We start from the raw sequence: 22,220 nt of genomic DNA on the forward strand, positions 1-22,220 counted from the left end.
TGTTATTTTCTTTAAAGGCAAGTGTAACAGTCAAAATTAAATATTCTCTTTCTGAGGCTGTTACAAATACCATTTTCTGGACATATGCTCCTTCTCTGCCTAGAATGTCTGGCTCGGTTTCCCTGTGAAAGGAATCTTGGAGACAAGCATGTTGTCCCATGTGTTCCCTGACCCCCAAAGCAGAATTAGGGTCTTTGCTGCACTGTATTCCCAGAACATGATTCAAGCCCTTTTATTAAGAGGCTGTTTAGTGCCTTTTAAGGGATTTGTCCCTGAAGTCAGGCTTAGCTCTTCCACTTACTGGCTGTGTGGCCTTAAATAATTAAATTCACCTCTGGCCTCCACTTCCCCATCTGCAAAATGGAAATTTATAATAGCATATAACCCTTAAGAATGTTGAGAGGACTAAATAAATTCATCAACTAAAAAGCACTAAAACAATGCTGGGCATGAGTATATGCTTAACAAGTGTTGGCTCTTGCAATCATACCACTAATTAATACTTTATGTTTAGATTGGAATTATGTGCTTAACATGAGACCCTCAATTTACTCATCCCTCCATTTCTAGTACTTAGCACAGGGTTTGGCACACAGTAGGTGCTCATATAGTATTTGCTAAATTACTGCAATTATGGTGAATCCTCATAACCATGATGCACAGGGCCCAGATCCAGGAAACTTGGGTCAACGCCATTCTAGGAACTTGGCTTATCACCCATATATGATTTTGTTCCATTTCTTAGTGAATTACCAGTAAGAGGAAAAAAAGTACGTGTATCTTTTGGACAATCTCTTGATGTGCTCCTTGGCTCTTTTATTTAAATGCATGTTCTCCTTAGGTTCCTTGGATACCATAGAAAAATAACTGACATTTCTTTAGATTCAGTCATCACATTCTTTGAATGAGCAAACAATATCATGTCTGTCTTATTTTAATTATGCCAAGCTGCATGTATGAGAGTCCTACAACACAATGCAATTTTATTTTGTCAAGTGCCTTTCATCTCAAGCTGCATCCCTGGCATTCAAGTTAAATAATAAATAATACAGCACAAGGTGTTTAGGGAGGAGGAGAGTTAAAGGACCAAAACAAAGGAGGAAAGCGATGAGAACAGAAAACCTATAATCAGATTTTTCAGGACCTCCAGCTCTCCGTCCAGTTGTGATTGTTTGGTAATGTTTCAGACAGAATAACTGGAATGGGGATGTGGTTTAGCAAATGGCTTAAACAATGGTTTTGATTTCATGGTGATGACACAGTTGCACTGTATTTGTTGTGCTGCTTTGGAGCTCTTTATGTACCATGCAGCGCTTTCTATTTAGAAGAACATGTCTCAGCAGACAAAATGCTGTCCCCCTCTGCGTTGTCAGAAGAGAACTGAAATGGCAATGGGGAGTTCTGATGGGCACTGAGGAATCCACTCATGTCTGAGAGTAAGAGAATGAGAGACCTGATACTGAAATAATGAGAATTAACATTTATTGATATTCACTGCATGCCAGGCATTATTGTATATGCTCCAAATACTTTATTTTAGGGGGTTAGCAAACTATGACCCATGGGCCAAACCCACCTGCAGCCTATTTTTGTACAGCTTGAGAACTAAGAATGTTCACATTTTTAGAAGACTGTTTAAAAAAAGAGAGAAGAGAAGTAATAGATACAAAAAGAATACGTAACACAGATCTTATATGGCCTGCAAAGCCTATATTTACTTTCTCTTTTTTTACAGAAAAGTCTGCTGATCACTGCTCTGTCTCATTAATACACCCCATGCAATGAGGTGAACATTTTATTATTCCCATTCTATAATTTGGATACTGAGTCTTAAAAAGGATAAGTACTCCCCTGATATTACACAGCTCATAAGTATGATGGCTGTCCAGGGATCACAAACTCAAATACTTATAGGACTTGAGTAATATAAATGAGTAATGTGGAACCAGTAGGAGCTGCGACAGTGCAGAGGGTGCATCCCCCTTTTTAAAAAGATGGCTGCAGTGCAATTCAGCCAATAGTGGCTTTGCAGCAATGGTTGACCCATGTCACCTAGATTTTCTGATCTTTCAAGAAAAGTCAGATAACCAGATTTTTATGTAAAAACTCCTAATTTTTAAATGTTAGTAACTGATTGAAAAATTTTAAAATACTCAATGGATTAAGCAAAACATGTGTGCAGACTGAATGAAGCCCAAGAGCCTCCAGTTTGAAGCCTTTATTACAATGAATTCAGTTGGTACAACCCCTTCACTTTACGGTGAGAAAACTAAAGAGTTGAGAGGAAGGGTGACTTTTAAGTAAGATTACAGAGCTAGAGATGGGGGAGCCTAAGCTATTTGGCTTTACATTTCATTTATTTTTAATTAATGAATTTATTATTATTATTTTGAGACAGAGTTTTGCTCTGTTGCCCAGGCTGGAGTTACAGAGGCATGATCTCAACTCACTGTAGCCTCCACTTCCTGGGTTCAAGCAATTCTTGTGCCTTAGCCTCCCAAGTAGCTGGGATTACAGGTGTGTGCCACCATGCCTGGCTAATTTTATTTTATTTATTTATTTATTTATTTATTTTTGTGAGACAGAGTCTCACTCTGTTACCCAGGTTGGAGTGCAATGGTATGATCTAGGCTCACTACAACCTCCGCCTCCCGGGTTCAAGCGGTTCTCCCACCTTAGCCTCCCGAGTAGCTGGGATTACAGGCACCTGCCATCATGCCTGGCTAATTTTTATATTTTTGTAGAGATGGGGTTTCACCATGTTGGCCAGGCTGGTCTTGAACTCCTGACCTCAGGTGACCCGCCGCCTCAGCCTCCCAAAGTGCTAGAATTACAGGTATGAGTCACTGTGCCCGACCTGGCTTTACATTTGAACTCTCTATTTAGCACTGCTCTAATTTCTATTTAGTAGAACAAATGCTTGGCAAGTAGGAATAATTTCTTATAGACGTATCTAAATCACTAGGTGCTATTAGAAGATAACAGAACATCATATAGAATGGGAAGGTACACATTGAAGGTCATCTAGGCCCTCTTTCTCCTTATAGTTTTGGAACAATCAGAGAGGGTTGCTAAAATGCCCAAGGTCACACAGCTAAGTTGGGGCAGAAGTGGGTCTCCCACCTCAGACTCAGCTTTATTGCAGTGCTTTCCCTTGCCTCATTATGAATTCTGAATCTTTGAAGTGCCTCTCCAATGTCTCCTTTACTATGCCTTGTGTCATACCAGAGTATGGTTCTAGTTGAGCCTAAGCTGAGATTCACCCTTCCCCCACAAGTTGGAAGTTGGCCTGAGTTGACGTGCTTTCAGGGTGGTTAATTCTAAGAGAGCTGAAGCAGAGGCTAATGAGAGAAAAAGGGAGGCAGGACGACAGCATTTTTTCAGCTAGTGAGAGAAAAAGGGAGGCAGGACAACAGCATATTTTCCCAGGACAGTAAGGCTACAGGCAGCAGCTGACAGCGCTGTGTTCACAAGGGAACCTGAGAGATCCAGAGCACAAGTAATGCTACTTGGGGCCCAGGCAGCCCTGAGTGGAAGAGGGTCTTCTTGTTTTTTGCAGTGAACACAGCACAACTCTGCTGAGGGCTGGAGGGAAGGAACTCAATGTCTTTCTACACCTTAAGGCTCTTGCGTGTTTCAGAATACCCAGAGTTAAAACTCCAGGCATGGTGTGCTCAGAGAAGGCCGCAGAGGCAGGTAACAGTGAGGGTCTACCTTTGACTTCAAAGGCGGTGGAAAGTAGTGAGTATCTTGCAGCCAAAGCAGTAGAGAAGGCTAAAAGTATGTGAGACACGCCAGGGCTCCTGGGGAGAGTGTGCAGTAGGAGAAATGATTTCTGAGGTTCTGTTTATGCACATTATGCCCATAGGGCAGGACGACAGTGTGACGGGTACCATCACTGTTCTTGTGGTCCCATTTGTACCTGGGAAAAATTAGGTTCCATACAATGTGGCCAACAGAGAGAGCATAGTCTGGGCACTACTCAAATTGTGGTCCAGCAGCATCAGCATCACCTGGGAGCCTGCTAGAAATGCAGAATCACAGCCCCACACCAGAGCTACTGAACCAGAGCTGTGCTGCATAACAAGAGCCCCTGGGATTCGTGATGATGTTAAGATTTGAGAAGCTCTGGCCTTGGTATTAGGAGTAACAGCTCTAAAGCAAACTGTGGGTTCTAATCTAAGACCTGCCACATCTTTGTTGTGTGATATTGACCAAGTGATTTAACATCACCACACCTCAATTTGCTCATTTCTAACATGAAGATAATAATGGTGTTTATTTATCATGTTGTTGTGATGCTTGAGATAACCTGTAAAGCACACTAATTGAAGCATAATAAGCGCTTAGTAAATATTAGCTACTATCATCAATTATTACTTTCTACAATCCAGGACTTGTTACCAAAGCATTTGTAGAAGAGGATTTCTAGTTCCCTACTGTTGCCTTACCACCTCCCTTAGTAACTCAATGAGCTGTCCACCCCTAACATAGTCTGCCAGTAATTATAATACCAAAAACAACATAGCTGCTTTTTATTGATATTCTTCAAATTATTAGAATCTAAAACTACAGATCAAACATCATCCCAGTTACCCTTACAATAACCAGTTAGGCAGATGTTATTATCTGTATTTTAAAGATGATGGCACTCGGGTTCCAGGATTCATCTATAATCCTGTAAACAGTGGAGCCACAGTGCTTCTCAGAGAGAGAAAGAGCTCAAGACCCTTGTGTGGTTTGAACACCTCTTAAAATACTGGCCTGAAAGAAGAGCTTGAACTTCAGTTACACACAGAGGAAGAAACACACTTCCACCTCTGTTCTTCCCCTAACACCTACTAAAATGACAGAGAAATGATAACAAAGCAGAAAACCACAAAGGAAAAAAGAACCAAAGAGAAGACAATAGCATTTTGGAACTATAAAGCAGATGGACAAGAAATAATTGACAGGCAGACATGAGAAAGTGAAACCTAAGCTATCAGTGGAAAACATCCAGAAGGGATCTGATTTTCATTTCAGAGCACAAGGAAACCTCAGAAATGGGAAGCCTCAGGCATTTCTGAAAGTAGGGGCCTGGGTGGGGTTGGAAAAAAGGAAAATTGGTTGTTCGTCTTAAGGTTCCGTTCTCTGTTTTGTTTTCTTGAGTGCCTGCACTGTCAACCCCCAAGGAGAGGACTGGAGATTTACTGACTATAGTAAGTGAGCCTGAGGAAGTCTGGACTTCTGGAAAACAGCTCAGCTAAAGGTAGATACACTGTGCTAAAAAAAGGAACAGGAGAAGTAAATGTATAGAAATGGTGAGACTATCTCCCAATAGTGACAGTCTCAGCTCCTCGGGAAGCTGAGGAGGGGGGAATCACTTGAGCTGGGAAGGTCGAGGCTGCAGTGAACTGTGACCACATCACTGCACTCCAGCCTGGGCAACAGAGCAAGACCTCATTTCATAAACAAAACAAAAAACTAAAACAAGCTTCTGAAAATTAAAAATATGACAGCAGAAATAAAAATGTCAACAGAAGGATTGGTAGGCAAAGCTGAGAAAATCTCCCAAAAGTAAAACAAAGAGACAAAAATGTGGAAAATAGGAAAGAGAAGATTAAAAAATTAGAAACAGTCTGAGAGGTTCAATATCTTAGTCAATATCTGAATAAAATGACTTTGGAACTAGAAAACAAATAAATTATCAATGAAATAAATAAGTTTCTCAGAGTTTCTAGAGTAGAAGAACTCAGCCACAGTTCAGCACATTGGATGAAAGAAGACCCACACCAATCCTCATATAATTTTGAACCCTGGGAAAAGGAGACCATCCTAAAAACTTGCAGAGAGCAGGAAAAATAAAAAGGCCACCCAAAGAGGAGAAAGAGACAAAATTCCGTCAGTCTTCTTAATAAGCCATGCTGAAAGCAAGAGGACAATAAAACCATCAAGGTCATTAAAATACTAAAGAATGTACTTTCAATCTAGAATTCTATATCCAGCCAAAGCAGGTCTCAAAAACTTTACCTTCCATACACTTGTTCTCAGCATACAGAGGAAAAAAACAAAGAGGAAGATACAGGATCCTGGAAACAAAAGGTACAAATACAAGAGAGAGATCCAATAAAATCCCTAGGAATATGGTGGCAAGGGATCCTAAAACAAGAACTATGCAGCAGTCCTAGAAAGTAAGGAGCCCACATTGGAAACAGTTTAGACAAAAGGAAATAAAATTTCTATGTGAAAGGGAAGAGGAGGGGAGGGGAGGGGAGGGGAAGGGATAGACTGATATACTGGAATGTACTGAGAGAATATTTATAATTTGGTAGTTTGGGGATGAAATAGCAATAAGTACCTAAAACACTAAGCAAATATGAAAGGAAAAGAGGCAATTATTAACTCAAGAGAAAACAAAAATTAAAACAATATAGTAAATAATAGTACACTACATGGCTTAGTTGAGAGTAATAATTACACACTCATAATAATGACAGTACTAACATAAAAATTCTGATATAAGTGCATTGAAGATATAGGGAAAAGGGAAGTATCTATAAAGAGGAAAAAGTTAAATGATCATCTTTGATAGTAGGAAGTATACTGATAGTTTCTAACAATTAAAGAATCAAGAGTATACTAGAAGCAGAATATTTAGAAATATGGTAATAAAAATTAGAAGAAACAGCTCAAATAGTTAAAATGGTTGCCTCAGGGGAGAGGGAATATTAGGTGTAGTTGGATGGTGAATTGTAAGTCAGTGGACTCTGTTTTGCATTAAATCTTTGTGGGATATTTAGCTTTTAAAATTATGTTAATGAATAACTTTGACAAAAATAAAGTTGAAAAAGAAGTACTGGCATTTTGGGCCTCTAAGTCTTATGCTGAAGAAAGAGGGCTCTAAGGATAGCATTGGAAATAGTAGGCAGAACATTACAGGGTCTTCTTGTCTTCCTGAAAAATGAGAGAAAACATAGTAACAATCATCTAGAGATAGAGAGGTCAGGGAGAGAACACTGACCAAATCAGGAGCCCCAAGTTCTAACCTTGATTCCATCATATGTGATCCTTTCAAGCCTCAATTTTCTTATCTATAAAGCAGTATTTCTATTCGATCTTCCTCACAATGCTGTTGTGATGATCATGAAAGATAATAGATGTAAAATGCTTTGTAAATTGTAAAGCACTCCACAGATGTAATGAATTATCATTATTCTACCCACGTATAAGATTGGCAGACAGTTTACTATATTATAATTTATGCCATCTGGCTTATTTTTGTTTTTTTAGCAAATTTTTTCTTATAGCAAAAATAAAATGAATTCCTTATGGAAATGTTTAAATACTAAAAAGCAAAAAAAAAAAAAAAAAAAAAAAAAAGAAACTAAAAATTCATTTTGATCTTATTGAGAAATAACTACTGGTATATATTTGGTATATATATATGATTATTTTCCACTGAAATATATATTATGGCTATTTCCCCAAATTACATATTTTTCTACAGCATCACTTATTATTTGTAATGGAAGAAAGGAGCGACAGATAGAAGACTGATAGGTTAAGTAAAAACTGAGTTATAAGTTTGGTATAAACTCGTAGCAAATTTTCTTTTCAAAAAATTACATATATCCTAGCCATTCCAATAGAAAAAGGCTAGAAACAATACCAACTCAGTGGCGATGAGCAACTCCTAGTAACAAGACTGTGGTTTCTAAAAACCATTTCCCATTTAAAAAGAAAGGAGGCAGTCCTGGACAATTTCAAGTCTGGCTTAGGAAAGATGTAAGATGAGCCTAGAACATCTTTTATTCCAGAAAGAAAGAAGGCTATCAAACACTTGAGAATTAATATGAAGATTTTCACCACAGACCAAAGGTGGGACAATTTGGACATCAATATATAAATGAAAATATATTAAACATATTTAAATACATGAGCTCATTACTGATTCATAAAATAGGAACACACACACACACACACACACACACTTTGCTTGCCTCTGGAAGATTCTAAGGAACCAACTCATTCTTTGGAAATCTGGCAAATAAAATGAAAAAAAATCAAACATTTATCCTGTCTTTTTGGGTAACCAAATAGTTCATGAGGGGAAGTTTCTTTTTATTGAAGTGTTCATGTTAAAAGTAAGGAAGCAATGATAGAACATCATCAGTTTGCAAACTCTAGTGAGATGATGAATTTAGTAGATGAGCAGCAAAGGCTGCTAACAATACAAAGACTTGTGAAAGTACACAGTACAATCTATAAAGCAGTCTTGTAAAAAAAAATTAACTCTGAATTGGATTGAACCTCTTGAATAAATTACAAGTTTACAGGAAATATAAGACATAGAAGAACATGTTAAACCACACCAGAAGGCTGCAATCAATAACCTGGATTGCGGGAAACTCTACAGGACAAACCACCCAATCTCTTTAAAAGTAATGTGCGAGCAGGGAAAAGAATAGATGGCTGAAAACCCAAAGAGACTTAGGAGATAAGTCAACCAATTGTAGCACAGGAGTTTATTTGGATCCTGATGCAAACAAACTAAAAATAGAGAGATTTATGAAACAATCAGGGAAATTCCTTCAAAATAATGGGGGTAGAGAAAGGTGTAGATAAAACAAGATTGGACATGAATTGACAATAATTGAAGCTAAATAATTGCTATAATCAATTTATGGTTTTTTTATTTTGGGGGAAATTTTTCATAATACATTAAAGAAAGATCACAAAAATATTGTGACTGCTTTCCAGATTCATTAAAAATTCTTCTATAACATGATCTATAATGGTTGTACAATATTTCATCATACAATGGTGTACCATAATACATTTGATCATTTAGTAGTTTCTTGACATTTAAATTGTTCCCAGTTGGCCTCTATTGCTAACACTGATGAAACCCCTTTATATAATTTTGGGGGTCCACTCATAATTGTTTTCCTTGAATTAACTTCATTAAATGTAGACATAGATTCCTAGGTCAAAAGCTCCACACGATAAAAGGTTTTGAGTATATATTGCCATATTAGTTTTTGGAAAGGTTGTACCAATATATACCCATTGGCAGTATAAGTAGAGTTAACTATTCTCTGTATATGTTATTCTTCTTTTATAGTTTTCTCATTTGATAAGCAAAAACAAAACAGAACAACTCAATGTTTTTGTTTCTTGCATTTCTTGGAGTTATTAATTAATGATTTAAATATATGTCTTATGCCTAGTTGTGCTTTTTTAAATTTTTATTTATTTTTATTTTTATTTTTTTGAAGACAGAGTCTCACTCAGTCGCCCAGGCTGGAGTGCAGTGGTGCGCTCTTGGCTCACTGCAACCATCGCCTCCTGCAGGCGATTCTCCTGCCTCAGCCTCCTTGGTAGCTGGGATTATAGGCACCCGCCACCATGCCTGGATAATTTTTCTATTTTTAGTAGAGACAGCATTTTCTTTGTGCACTTTTTTATTGAAATGTCTTTTTCTTATACATTCATAAGACCTCATTATATATTAAGAATAGTAGCACATTTTCATGTATGTTTCAAATACTTCCCCAGAATTTTGTTCTTTTGATTTTTATCTCGGTTTTTAAAATATACAAACGTTTTATTTTTTTACGTACTGAAATTTTTCTTTACAATATCTTCTTTATCATCTTACATTTTAAAAGGTCTTCCTTCTTCACATCCAAAATCATGTAGATTATCACCTATGTTTTCTTCTTTTCGTATTTTCCTTTTTTACATTCAGTGTGAACATTTTGAAATATATACTATAGCCCTCTCCCAATGGTTTGTCAGTTGCCTTAATACATCAATTAAAATGTATACCTTGTGAAACTGATTTGGAACTTCAATTTCCTCTGGGTTACTTTAAAATAATCAACAGATTTGACAGCAATAATGTAATTTAACTTTTGTGAGCAGCTACTATGTGTCTTGCCATAGTTTACTTGCTTGAGATTTATTTAAGTAAATATATCAGAATCGCTGTGATCTCTGTGATTAAATTCATACGCTATGTCTATATAATAAAATGGTATGCAACTTAGCATAGCCATTATGAAAAACAGTATTGGAGTTTAGTTGAGCAATGAATAATTTGCAAATCGGGCAGCCCCCAGAATCACAGCAGATTCAGAGAGACTCCATAGGTGCCTCATGGTCAAAACAAATTTATAGACAAAAAAAAAGGGAAGTGACATACAGAAATCAGAAGTGAGGTACAGAAACAGCTGGATTGGTTACAGTTTGGAGTTTGTCTTATTTGAACACAGTTTGTACATTCAGCCGTGTATGAGTGGTTGAAGCGTGACTGCTGGGACTCAGCTATTGTTATAGGCACATGCTCCTAAGTTAGGCTTTCGATCTTGTCTACCTATGAAGTTACATTCGTCCACGAGGACTCAAATATAGAAGTATGGAGCCCTTCTCAGACCATATTTAGTTTGCTTTAACAACAGTATGGAGGTTTCTCAACAAAACTAAAAATAGAGCTACCATATAATCCAGCAATCCCACTACTGGGTATTTATCCAAAGAAAAATCAGCATAACAAAGGAATACCTGCACCTCCATGTGTATTGCAGCACTATTCACAATAGCCAAAACATGAAATCAACCTATCTGTCCATCCACAGATGAACAGGTAAAGAAAATGTGGTATATATACACAATGGAGTACTATTCAGTCATAAAAAAGAATGAAATCCTGTCATTTAGCAGCAATGTGGATGGAACTGGAGATCATCATGTTAAGTAAAATAAACCAGGCACAGAAAGACAAATGTCTTATGTTCTCATTCATATGTAGGAGCTAAAAAAGTGATCTCGTGGAAGCAGAGGGTAGAACAATAATTACTAGAGTCTAGGAAGCATTGGAGGTTGGGGTGAAGAGAGGCTGGTTAATGGATACAAACATACAGTTAGATAGAAGCAATAAATTCCAGTGCTTCATAGCACAATAGCGTGGCTATAGTAAACCATAATTTTGTGTAGATTTCTTTTCTTTTCTTTTCTTTTTCTTTTGAGACTGAGTCTCACTTAGTTGCCCAGACTGGAGTACAGTGGCATGATCTCAGCTCACTGCATTCTCCACCTCCCTCAAGTGATTCTCCTGCCTCAGCCTCCTGAGTAGCTGGGACTACAGGCACCCACCACCACGCCCAGCTAATTTTTATATTTTTAGTAGAGATGGGGTTTCGCCATGTTGGCCAGGCTGGTCTTCAACTCTTGGCCTCAAGTGATCCACCCTCCTCAGTCTCCCAAAGTGCTGGGCTTACAGGTATGAGCCCCCACGCTCAGCCCATTGAGTTTATATTTCAAAATAGCTAGAAGAGAAGATCTGAAATGTTCTCAGCACAAATAAATGATAAATGAGGTGATGAATTATCCTAAATACCCTGATTTGATCATCACATATTGCATGCATGTATCAAAATATCACATGTTCTCCATAAATATGTACAATCATTATGAATCGATGAAAAAGTCAAATGTCTTTTAAAACGTATGCAAGTATAAAAAGTAATACACCAATTTCCGAGATATACACATATATACACCTATTTATATTGAGATAAATACATCTATTTTCAAGATATATTATACATGAAAAATATAATGTGGAAAACAGAACAGGGTATGGTCCTAATTGTCCTACAGATTGATAAGGCCTTGAAGTACTGAATTGCAGTCTGATTTGGGAGTAGTAAAGAATTGATTTTATAGGGTTGTTGTATGGATTAAATGTATGAATATGTGCAAGGCTTTAGGTCAGCGTCTGACACATCATTTACATGACCATCATTAGAATTACCCCACAGAGGCTTTGGTCATTTAGTGGAGGCTCTTTTGTTTATTCTGTCTGTTTCATTCTTGATTACCTCACCCATGGTCCTCGGGACAAATATGCAGATCTAATGAAGGCTGCAGACTTGTAAGACTAAGAAATGGATGTAATTTACTTTTGCAGACGACTAGCACCTGTCACCTGATGCATGAAAAAGGCAAACTCAGATGAGTGGCAAGGAAGTCTGTTAGGCAAATGATGGGAAGATATAGGACAAAAAATTGGCGCATCCCTTTTGGAGAGTATCACATGGCATTAAGCATGCAGGAGAATGCTTTAGGAGAGCTCTTTTTAAGGAGACCAGCCCTCAGAAAGAAACATTATGCAAGCAATGTCAGCTGATACAGTGCCTCTCTGTTGTGAGAGTGGGGCCTGACCTAATCAGGGGATGCTTCCACCACGGAGTTTTGCCATCTCGTTACCTTTGACCACAACAGATGCTGCTGTTTTCTGATCAGTGTTTTCCCTGCTATCTGGGAGCAAATGTCAGTGGAGGAGTACAATCTGACATCAGAACCATTATAGGCTTATCTGAATTTGAGCCCCACTGCCCAAGCCATATGCCCTCAAAGGCAGAAAGTATACCGTTGGCATGGAGATGGAGTAAATTTGTGTAAAATACCCCCTATCAACAGTGCATAGGTATATATATGTGCTTGCAGGCATTCCACTGCTTAAGAAGGATGGGAGCCCACATTCATTCATTCATTTTAGAAATATTTACTGAACACTTACTTTGTGGCAAGCACTGTGCTAGGTGCTGAGGATTACAACAGTGAACAAGACACTCCTGGTCACTCCACTTCTGAAACTTATATTGATTGCAGTTGGGCAGATGTTAAAAGTAAAAGGAATGCAGAAACAAGTAACTGCAGCTTGTAAAATATGCAATGAAGGAAATAAACAGGGTGCAACCATGAAGAGTAATGGACAAGAGTAGCCATACCATAAAATGTATTGCCGTTCATGCAGAGCTCACTTCACTGCTAGTATTATTATTATTATTATTATTATTATTATTATTATTATTTGAGATGGAGTTTCGCTCTTGTTGCCCAGGCTGTAGCACAACGGCACAATCTCGGATCACCACAACCTCCACCTCCCAGGTTCAAGAGATTCTCCTGCCTCAGCCTCCCGAGTAGCTGGGATTACAGGCTTGGGCCACCATGCCTGGCTAATTTTGTATTTTTAGTAGAGATGGTGTTTCTCCATGTTGGTCAGGTTGGTCTCAAACTCCTGACCTCAGGTGATCCACCTCAACCTCCCAAAGTGCTGGGATTACAGACCTGAGCCACCGTGCCCGGCACACTGCTGGTATTATTAATTGTATCTGTCCATCCATCCATCCATCCATCCATCCATCCGGCCATCCATCCATCCATCCAACACAGTGTGGTAGCTAAGAGCAATCCAAGGTGGACTTTGGCCTTGCCATTTATTAGTTATGTGACTGTATAATTTGCTTAACTTCTCAGTTTTCTGACCCATGGATTAGGGATAATAATTATATCTACCACAAAGTATAGCATTACAATTTAAATAAGATAATGCTGTTTGCTCATCCCCTGGCACATCACTCAATGCATGCTAGCTATTGTTGTTATTAGCATTCATTTCTTCACTCGGTGAAGAAATATTTACTAAGAACCTCTAAGTGCCAATACTTTGCTAAACATTTCAGGATGAGGGGTGAAATGGAGGACAAACTCTAATCATTTCCCTAAAAGTGAGTATGTATGGTGAACCCAAGCAGAGGCTTTCCCCTTATTTTCTATGAGATGATCCAAAAGTCATTGTTTATCACCAAATCCCCAAACACTAGCTTCTAATTCCTATAAGACAGAAAGACAACTCACAGGTTAGACAAACCTCACAGAAAGACAGCTCACGGATTAAACGGAGTCAGTCAGACAGAAAATCACCACCAGTCTCACCTCGTGGCTTTTAAAAATGGGGCTGTGCTGAGACAGGCAAGTGGCTTGGGAGTTCTGGAAAGCTGGATTCTGATTCTGATTTGGCTGAGCCAGAACCTCATAAGCCTCAGTGTGCTCGCTCTCCCTCTCTAGTTATCACAACAATTCTATGTGATAACACACTGTGGAAGCTCCGGCGCCACACAGAAGACTCTCCAAGAATGTCTTTTATTCCTTCTTTTAGTTCTAGCCCCTGCTCTGACTCTTTGTTTGAACCTCTCTGGGTCCCTCTTCCTCTTGGCTCACACTGGAAGTAGGATTCCAGCAGGGGTGGGTACAAGGATTGAGTCTATCAACAGATGTGGAGGCCCTTTGAAAAGGTGAAAGGGCCATGCTGTGTATGGTGTTATTATTATTAGGTGGGGGAAATTACCCACAGGGTAAATATTTCTGTGAGATGAAAAATCAGAGATGCAGATGGAACCTTACGAGGGAACTATTTACAGCAACCTTTCCAAAGACCGAGACTATCCTCTGGCAGGCACTTTTCTCACCCTCTAATTATGGAAGTTTGATGGCGTTTATCAGTAGGTGTCCAAATCCTAAGTAACCAACTTGCATATTTGATGTGGTGTCAGACAACAGGCATGAGGCATTGCCTCTTGCTCCTCAGTGTCTTCTCGCTTTGAAGTACTTACTCCCTGAAACAATTTTCTAGTAACTGCTGGACTCTGAAGGGAAGGATTTTTTGCAAATAAATACATTTGCTAATTAAAACTTGCCCTTTAAAGACTCACATTTTCTTGACCCCACTATATGTTTTCTTTTCCTTATAACATATCACAGAATCAATAAGGGCAATGCAAACACCTTTAATATGTACAGTTTCAACAGCTCTCATAATGTATCTGCCTCCATAAGAATGCCCTCTCCTCCTCTCTAGCCCAGCTAAGAATTTCCCCTGATTTGCTAAATGCCTCCTTGTTTCACTCTCAAAGATAAATCTCAAAACGCAGTTACTCTTCAGGAGGAGTGAGAAGGGTGGATTGAAAAGGGATAAAGTCGGGGAGTGGGGGGAATGATCATAGCCATGTCTTTGTGTTTTTTTAATGGCAGCTTTAAAAAGTTTTTATAATGGAATAATGAATGTTTACAGTAGGAAGATTATAAAATACCAGAAAAAGTATAAAGAAGAAAATATATATTACTCATAACCCCATCACCCAGAGGAAAACACGGTTAATATTTGGCATTTTTTTCTTCAGACTTTTCTGCAAGAGGGTTTTTATGTAGCTAATAATTTTGAATTCTCTTTTAAAATATTATATATGCCAATACTAACTTTTTTATGGCATGAAAAACTGCAAAAACACTTTCGAGTAGCTGTATAATATTCCAACAAAAGCTGTCCTCCAATTTACTTATTTTATTTGACCATTTAGGCTGCTTCCATTTTTTTCCCATTATTACAAATAATGTACTGTCATTATATCCAATCTCCTGTTTTTCTGGGTAATACATAGTTCAGGTATTGTGCATGGCCACTTTTTTGCTATAATGTCAGAGGTGAGCATTTGCTACAGAGACTGGCCTGCACAGTCTGAAGTATTCACTATCCGGTTCTTTACAGAAAGTGTTTGCCAGCTCCTCCACTGGGAGGTGAGCTCCCTGAAGGCAGGAACGGCACTCCATTTATCTTGCTGCTGCTTGTTTCTTGCTGGTAGTAGGCACTCTATAAATGTATGTTGAATAGGCTTGAAATGCAGTGGATTGATTTGTCAAAGATGAGTGCAGCCACATGGCTGTTCTGGCTTCCCCAGCTTTCCTCTTGCTGTGTGGCCACTTTGTGCCCCAGTTTTCTCTCTACAGAAAGAAAATAATATTATCTATCTTGCTCAGTTCATTGGTTGGCTATTTGGAGGTCTTAGGCTGAATTTTACAACTAGTGTTTCCTATGGCACAGAGCAGCCATATAGGAGAATCTCAGGTTAGCTATAGAGTTAGATTATAACATGGTAGCAACTGACCTTTTCTTCCCCCTCTAAAATTCTCCCTGAATTCTACTTCCTCCTGAATACTCTCGACATTGCAATGAGTAAGTACCACCTTCCATTGAGATATCCAAGCTTGAAAACTGAGTGTCACTTTGGGCTTCTCCTTGCTACCCCCATCCAATCAGAAACCAAAATCATCCTTAATCTCTCTCAAATCTCTCCTCCCTTATCTGGCTTCCTTAGTTTACCTAAATGACCTACTTATTCCTGCCTCTAGTCTTCCTAAGTCACCCCAGTTAATCCATTTCTCTACACTGCTGCCAAATTATCTTTTAAAAACACACTTAAGATCACATCCTTCCTCTTCTTAAAAGCCTTCATTAATTGTCTACCCTACTTCTACCCCAGTACCTGAACTTTCAGGATGTTTGGATCCTTAGCCTCCTTCAGGTCCTGTCAAAATCCAATCCTAGACTCTAGAACTCCTCTAGACTCCTCCAAGACCCTCCCCCAATATGTCCAACTCTGCTATGAGTATCTCATGCTTTTGTCCATGTCATCATACTGTTGTTACCTGTACCTAAAAAGCATCTCCCCTCTTTTCATGGTCTAGCTAATTCCTTGCCTTCAAAACTCAGCTTGAGGCCAGGTATGGTGGCTCACACCTGTAATCCCAGCACTCTGGGAGGCCTAGGTCAGAGGATTGATGGTAGTTGAGACCAGCCTGGGCAACACAGTGAGACCTCATCTGTAAAACAAACAAACAAAATTAGTTTCGTGTGGTGTGGTGTCACGTGCCTGTGGTCCCAGCTACTCAAGAGGCTGAGATGGGAGGATCACTTGAGCTCAGGATGTTGAGTCTTCAGTGAACCAAGATGGCATCACTGCACTCCAGCCTGGGTGACAGAGTGAGAAACTGTCTCAAAACAAAACAAAAAACAACAAATTCTCAGCTTGAATGTCACCTCCTATGGGAAATCTTCACTTACTCCCAACAATTCCACTGGGCATCCTTCATGATTAGATTCAGGTTATTCATGTCTACCAGGAATATCACAGAAGTGATATGTCCTTCCAGTGTACTGTATCAGGGGCCACATGATGTCTACTTGTCACATTCCTGGTGATACTGATTTTAATCACTCAACATGGAGTCTTTCAGGTTTTCTATTGAAAAGCTACTATTTTCTCCTTTGAAATTAATCAGTATCATGTGGGCAGATACTTTGAAACTATATATATTTTTTGTTTCTCAACATACTTTTACCTACTTTTACCCACTACTTTTAGCATCTGGGTCTCATTTTTCTCACTGGTCAAATGAAATGCATAGACTGAAAGTGGTTTGCAAAATTATCACTCTCAAAGATCCCTTTCTTACACTCCCTGTCTTGGATCTCCTGTAGTGAAAGAAGTTACCCACCAAACCAATGTTACTCCTTCAGGTACATGTGTCTCATTTTCTCAGTATACATTCATGAAACATGCCTACTGAACTGTAAGCTTGGAAAACAAGGCCTGTTTGTCTCACCACTGAATGCCGAGACCTATCACAGCGCCTGCCACAAAGTAGGTGGTCAACAAATATTTGTTGAAGGACTAAATCTAACTGCCAATCACAGCTGATGCCCAGCATTTGATGTCTGCAGTGAGGACACAAAGTTGATAAATGCTATTCAAAGGCAGAGACTCGACATTTTAGTTAATCTCAGAGGCTTTGTCACTGGTCACTGTACACTTATCATAAAGATTTTAAAAATAGATTGGACAGATTGTGTGGAAACTTCCCACCCACCCCAACCCATCCCTGCCTTTCTGAGATGCCCTAGTTATGAGATGTTGAAGGGGCATTCCAGCACCCCACGTTTATAATCTGTGATGCCTTTATAATCAGCATATGGCAACTGGCTAGACAGTCTCCTCACCACACAGAAGAGTTTTCAAAATAGCCTACCCCTCCTTTCACATTTATGTGAAATTAGCATTGTCACATTTCCTCCTTCATTAACTACTTTAGATCAGAGAGACACAGTGTAGCAGAAGATCATGAAGGAAGTTGTCTTAAAGAAGGAAACTAACGTAAATTAAGCGTCTCATATACACCCAGTGCTTTCTTTCCATTGTTCTCTCTTTTAATCCTCACCACAACTGGTGAAGTCGGTATCATCCATTTTATAGATGAGAAAACTGAAGCCGGGTAAGGGGAAATGGCTCGCACTAAGTCCTACAGCCAGCAGGCAGCAGAGCTGGAGTGGGAATTCCTCCAGTCTCTTCCCCAAAGCCCTTCCAAGTTGCCACTCAGTCAAACTACCACTCTCATCACATAAAAATGCCCTTCTCTTGGAAATGTGCTTGCCATCACGATCCAGACATTCGAGGGACAGAAATCTCTTGGACTGCAATCACTGCTATTTTTTAAGTGATTGTTATCACGACTCAGTAGCTGTTACCATGGTTTTGGGGAAGTTGTCCGAGGAAGGAGGGCCTTTCTTTGGGCATCTTGCATGCCTGAGGAAGGAACTCAAGATCTTAGCTCTTAATTACCTCTGATTGTGCTGCAGTAGCAACTTGAAAGAGACTGTCCCTAGAAAAGTGTTGGGGTGGGGGGTGTGGAGTAACATCCAGCGAGCAGGCAGAAGGGAGGCCGTGGGCCCCAGAGAGACCCAGGGAAAGGCGAAGAGGAGGGAGAGGAGACCAGACCCTGCTACGGGGACCTTGGAGAGAATGTCAAAGGAGGAGGAAAGAGAACAAAAGGCAAGAGGAGAGGAAGTACAAGGAAGTCCAGAAAGGAAAAGAGAAAGTTTCAGAAAGGGGGAGAGAAAGCAAGCAAGGAGGGTAAAAGAAGAAAGAGATCAAGAAAGATACCGAACCGAGAGACTCGGAGAACTCGAGAAAGCAAAGGAGGTAAAAGGAGAGAAGATGGAGAAGGCGGCGGAGAGGAAGGGGGAAGGAGAGAGAGGAACCGAGACTGGGGTGAGGGAGCGGCCGCGCGTGGCCCCCGGAGAGGCGCCCATCACCTGCGTGGCGCCCCCCGGCGCCGGAGGGCAGCCCTGCTCACAGCGCCCGTGCGCCGCGCTGCTTGCCGGCCTCATAGGATTGGCTCCCGCCTCCCATTCATGTAACCTGCGTGTGCGTGTGCGTGTGTGTGTGTCTCTCTCTCTCGCTCGCCCTCTCTTTCTGTGTGTAAGAGAGCGAGGGTGGGGGACGGAGGCAGGCAGGCAGGCGAGCAGGCAGGGAGGGGAAGAAGAGAAGGGAAGCTATTAAACACACACACACACTCACACACGCGCGCGCACACACCCGCCCCAACCCCCCAGAAGCCTCGGGATTGCAGCTGTTTCATGTGGGGCAGCAGTGCTGGCAGGGACGCCGGCCGGGAGCGGCCGGGAGCGGGAGCCGGGCGTGCGCGCGCGGCTGGAGGCTTGCTGGGGCTCCGCTCCCCGCGGGAGCTATTGTTGGTCTCGCTGGAGCTGAGTGCAGAGCCCGGACCTGCTCCTTCCTGGGCGCCCCGCTCCGGCTCGCGGAGCAGTGGAGCCGCGCCGCCGAGAGAGAGAGGAGCCACCGGCGCGGCGCCTTGCCTCCCTGCCGCCCTCCTCCCGGCTTCCCCGGCGGTAGCAGCCTGCAGCCACGGTAAGGCGGCGTGATCCGCTCTACGGAAAAGCGCCTTGGGGACCGCGGCGACGCCTCGCCAGCTCCGTCGTCCTCTGCACTGCTGGCCCGGGCAGGGTTCGGGTAGCTCACCCGGCTGCCGAGGGCTCCGGGAGATGTTTGCCTGCTCCCCTGGCCCGAGAGGAGGGAGGCTAGGGCGCGGGTGGTCGAGGGGCAAGCTGGTCTGGAGCCCCGAGCCGCCGCAGCCCCCGGAGCCCGCCGCGGACTGGAGCCTGGGAGCAAGGGCTGGGGGAGGGCAGGGAGGTGGGAGGCGGGTGGGAGGGAGGCGGCGCGCCCCAGGTTCGTCTGCCTCTCCCCGCTCTCCTTCCCCGCCCCAGCCCCGTCGCCTGCAGCCCCTCTGCAGACCAGCCCGCCCCAGGCTCCAGGCGGGCGCTGGAGGAGCCCGCGAGGCAGCGCCGGGCTTCAGCGGCTGCAGCCTGCCCTGCGGGGCAAGTGCTGGCTGCAGCAGCCCCGCACGGGCGGTGGTTGGAGCTCAACCCGGAGATGCGACCCGAGCTCCTCGCCCTCTGCAACCCGTGGGTCGCCCGCGTCTCCTCACCGGACGCCCGGCTGCGGTATTGACGTTCGTCTCGGAGCCAATTGAGGCTGCAGCCGCCGGATGGACGCTTGGAGGGCTCCCGGGTGTGAGTGTGACTGTGTGACTACTCTCACCCCCAGCTTCGGGAAATGTGCCCAGGGTTGAAATGTGATCACCGAGCTCCTTAGTCATTTTAATTGCCATTTTTAAATGCGGTCGTCACATTGGAGGAGCAGACGGGAAAGTAGTGGGGTGGCGTGTGTGTGTGTGTGTGTGTGTGTGTGTGTACACACACGCCAACAGAGGAATACATAACCAACTACTTGGGTGAAGGGCAGGGGGTTCAACTAGTGAGTCCTTCTTGGCAGGGTGGTCGGGCGAGTTAGCTGCCTGCTGCCCGCCCCTTCTTTGCCTGCCCCCGCCTAGGCGAGGTTGGAAAGTACTGGAAATTCAACTGCGTGATGCTTAACTTTGGAAATTGGCTCCCCTTTCAGGGCAAAACGTTAAGGCGATTTATGCACCCGCGTCCATGTGGATAAGTGCATTACTGTTCATTTGGGTGAGGAGCCCTCAACAGTACCGCGCCAACCCCCCACCCTATCTCTAACTCCCTCCTACCCCCTAACCCTGGAGAGAGGGTTTATAGAGATGCAGTTATCCGTAAACCATCAACGCACTGAAAGGGGCGCAGGGAGGCAGCCAGGGTTTTGCCGGAACCTTCATGCTGGCTTGGTGTTTGACTAGCACACGAGATCACCCTGCTGCTTTGTAGAAGGTGGCAGTGGGGCACGCTCGGGATTCCGATCGCCGGGGTGGGGGGTGGGGGGAAGAGGGTGCCCATGTACTAAGCTCTCAGGACGCGTAAGGAGAGAGATCTGCCGAACGGCATCGCGGGCAATTACATAAGCTGCTCGGTGATTACCCGGAACTGTGATGCGAGCACCCGGTTCTCGAAAGACAAGCCTTAAAGTTTGCCTGCTTGGGGAGTGTAAGTACCGGGGCGCCCCCACCCTGGCCCGGGTAGCTAGGATACGCCTCGCACCACGGCGCCCACTTGTGCGATGGGCGTAGGGTGCTGATGCTGCTGTCCCCAAAGAACCGGTTACCGAGGCAAGGACTCGGTGGGGGCATCCGGAATTGATCGCAGAGGAGGAGTCAGTCAGAACTCAGGTTTCGTTGAGTCTTCAGAGCTCTAAGTCTTCTCTCGGAGGTGTTGGAAGGCCTTCCAGGGAACGCCGTTTTCAGAAACTGACTTGGTGTCCTGGGGAGCCCCAAAACCCCTCTTTTCCGCCCTTCCTGGGCGCCCCTCCTCGTCTTTCACACCCTGTGCCCTTCGCGTGTTTAGAAACCTGCCCGCGGTGCCTGGTCCCCCTTGGAGATTCCCAGGCAGCCCAGCCATCCAGGCCCAAGCTGGCGAGGGGTTAGAGGGAGTAGAACGCTGGCTCCGCCGGGCTGCTACCCTTACCTACACCTATTCCTGGTTTCCTGGGCTAGCCCGGCGCTGATGGGGACGGGATGGGGCTGGGGCCGGGTATGGCTTCAGTCCCCTCGCCTCTCCCCTCTGCAGACAGCAGTTTGCTTCTGTTGCGTTTATTCTCCCCGTCTCGCCGCTTCCCTCCAGCGCCGCAGCTTGTGTATCACGTTGATAGGCTTTGATAGAGAAACCACCGTAAGAGTGTGCTTTTAAATCTTAATTTTCGTCTGTAGAGGGATAAGCCACCCCAGCCCTGACAGAGCCGTGGGGAACGCTGAAGTCTGGGACACATTGGCCCTGAACTCCTCCCTTCCCCCTAGCCCGCAGTCAGGAGATGGTGGTGTGCATGGGTGGGGAGTGTTTTGTTTTTGCCACATTCCAGCGTCCTGAAACCTCTTGTCCCCTCCCACTGAAATCCCCGATCTGTCTGAATCTGTTCCGTGCTGTAAAATAAATCCTCCCTCGCGCAGACCTGTGGGGCCCTTCGGATTTCCTGCCGCTGCCATGAACCTTAACAATGCGATTGCAAAGCCAGTGCTCGACTGGAAAAAAATCCCCAGGTGCCAGCCGGCCGCGCCTTGACCTTGCTGAAGGAGCCTTTAACCCGGCTGCCAGAGGGGCTCTGGTCTAGCCGCGGGAATCCAGGAAGAAGAAGGGCGCCCCGGAGGCGGCTGGGTTCGCTCCCCGGACAGGGCGGGAATCGGGTCGCCGCGGGGACGGCAGAGGGGGGAGGGGACGGGACTCCGCCGCAACCTGTTTGCCGGCGCGCAGGGCCCGCGCATCCCCACTCCCTCGCCCCGGCCCCTCGTGACCCGCC

The 22,220-nt window shown here is 43.2% G+C and overlaps 1 protein-coding gene across 4 annotated transcripts in view; it reads left to right on the plus strand.

Moving 5' to 3' along the window:
• The first annotated feature begins 18,860 nt into the window (after nucleotides 1-18,860).
• The window catches only part of TENM4 (teneurin transmembrane protein 4), a 788,706-nt gene continuing 785,346 nt past the window's right edge, over nucleotides 18,861-22,220 (plus strand). For 2 of the 4 annotated variants that reach the window (XM_017949237.3, XM_017949235.3), the window contains exon 1: nucleotides 19,301-19,373. The gene's annotated coding sequence lies outside the window, so the exon portion shown is untranslated. Of the gene's footprint in view, nucleotides 19,374-19,761; nucleotides 20,036-22,220 lie in introns of those variants that run through there. The other 2 variants (XM_017949239.3, XM_017949236.3) reach the window with 2 other exon arrangements.

This window comes from Papio anubis, chromosome 12 (genome assembly GCF_008728515.1).
Source record: "Papio anubis isolate 15944 chromosome 12, Panubis1.0, whole genome shotgun sequence".
NCBI lineage: Eukaryota > Metazoa > Chordata > Mammalia > Primates > Cercopithecidae > Papio > Papio anubis.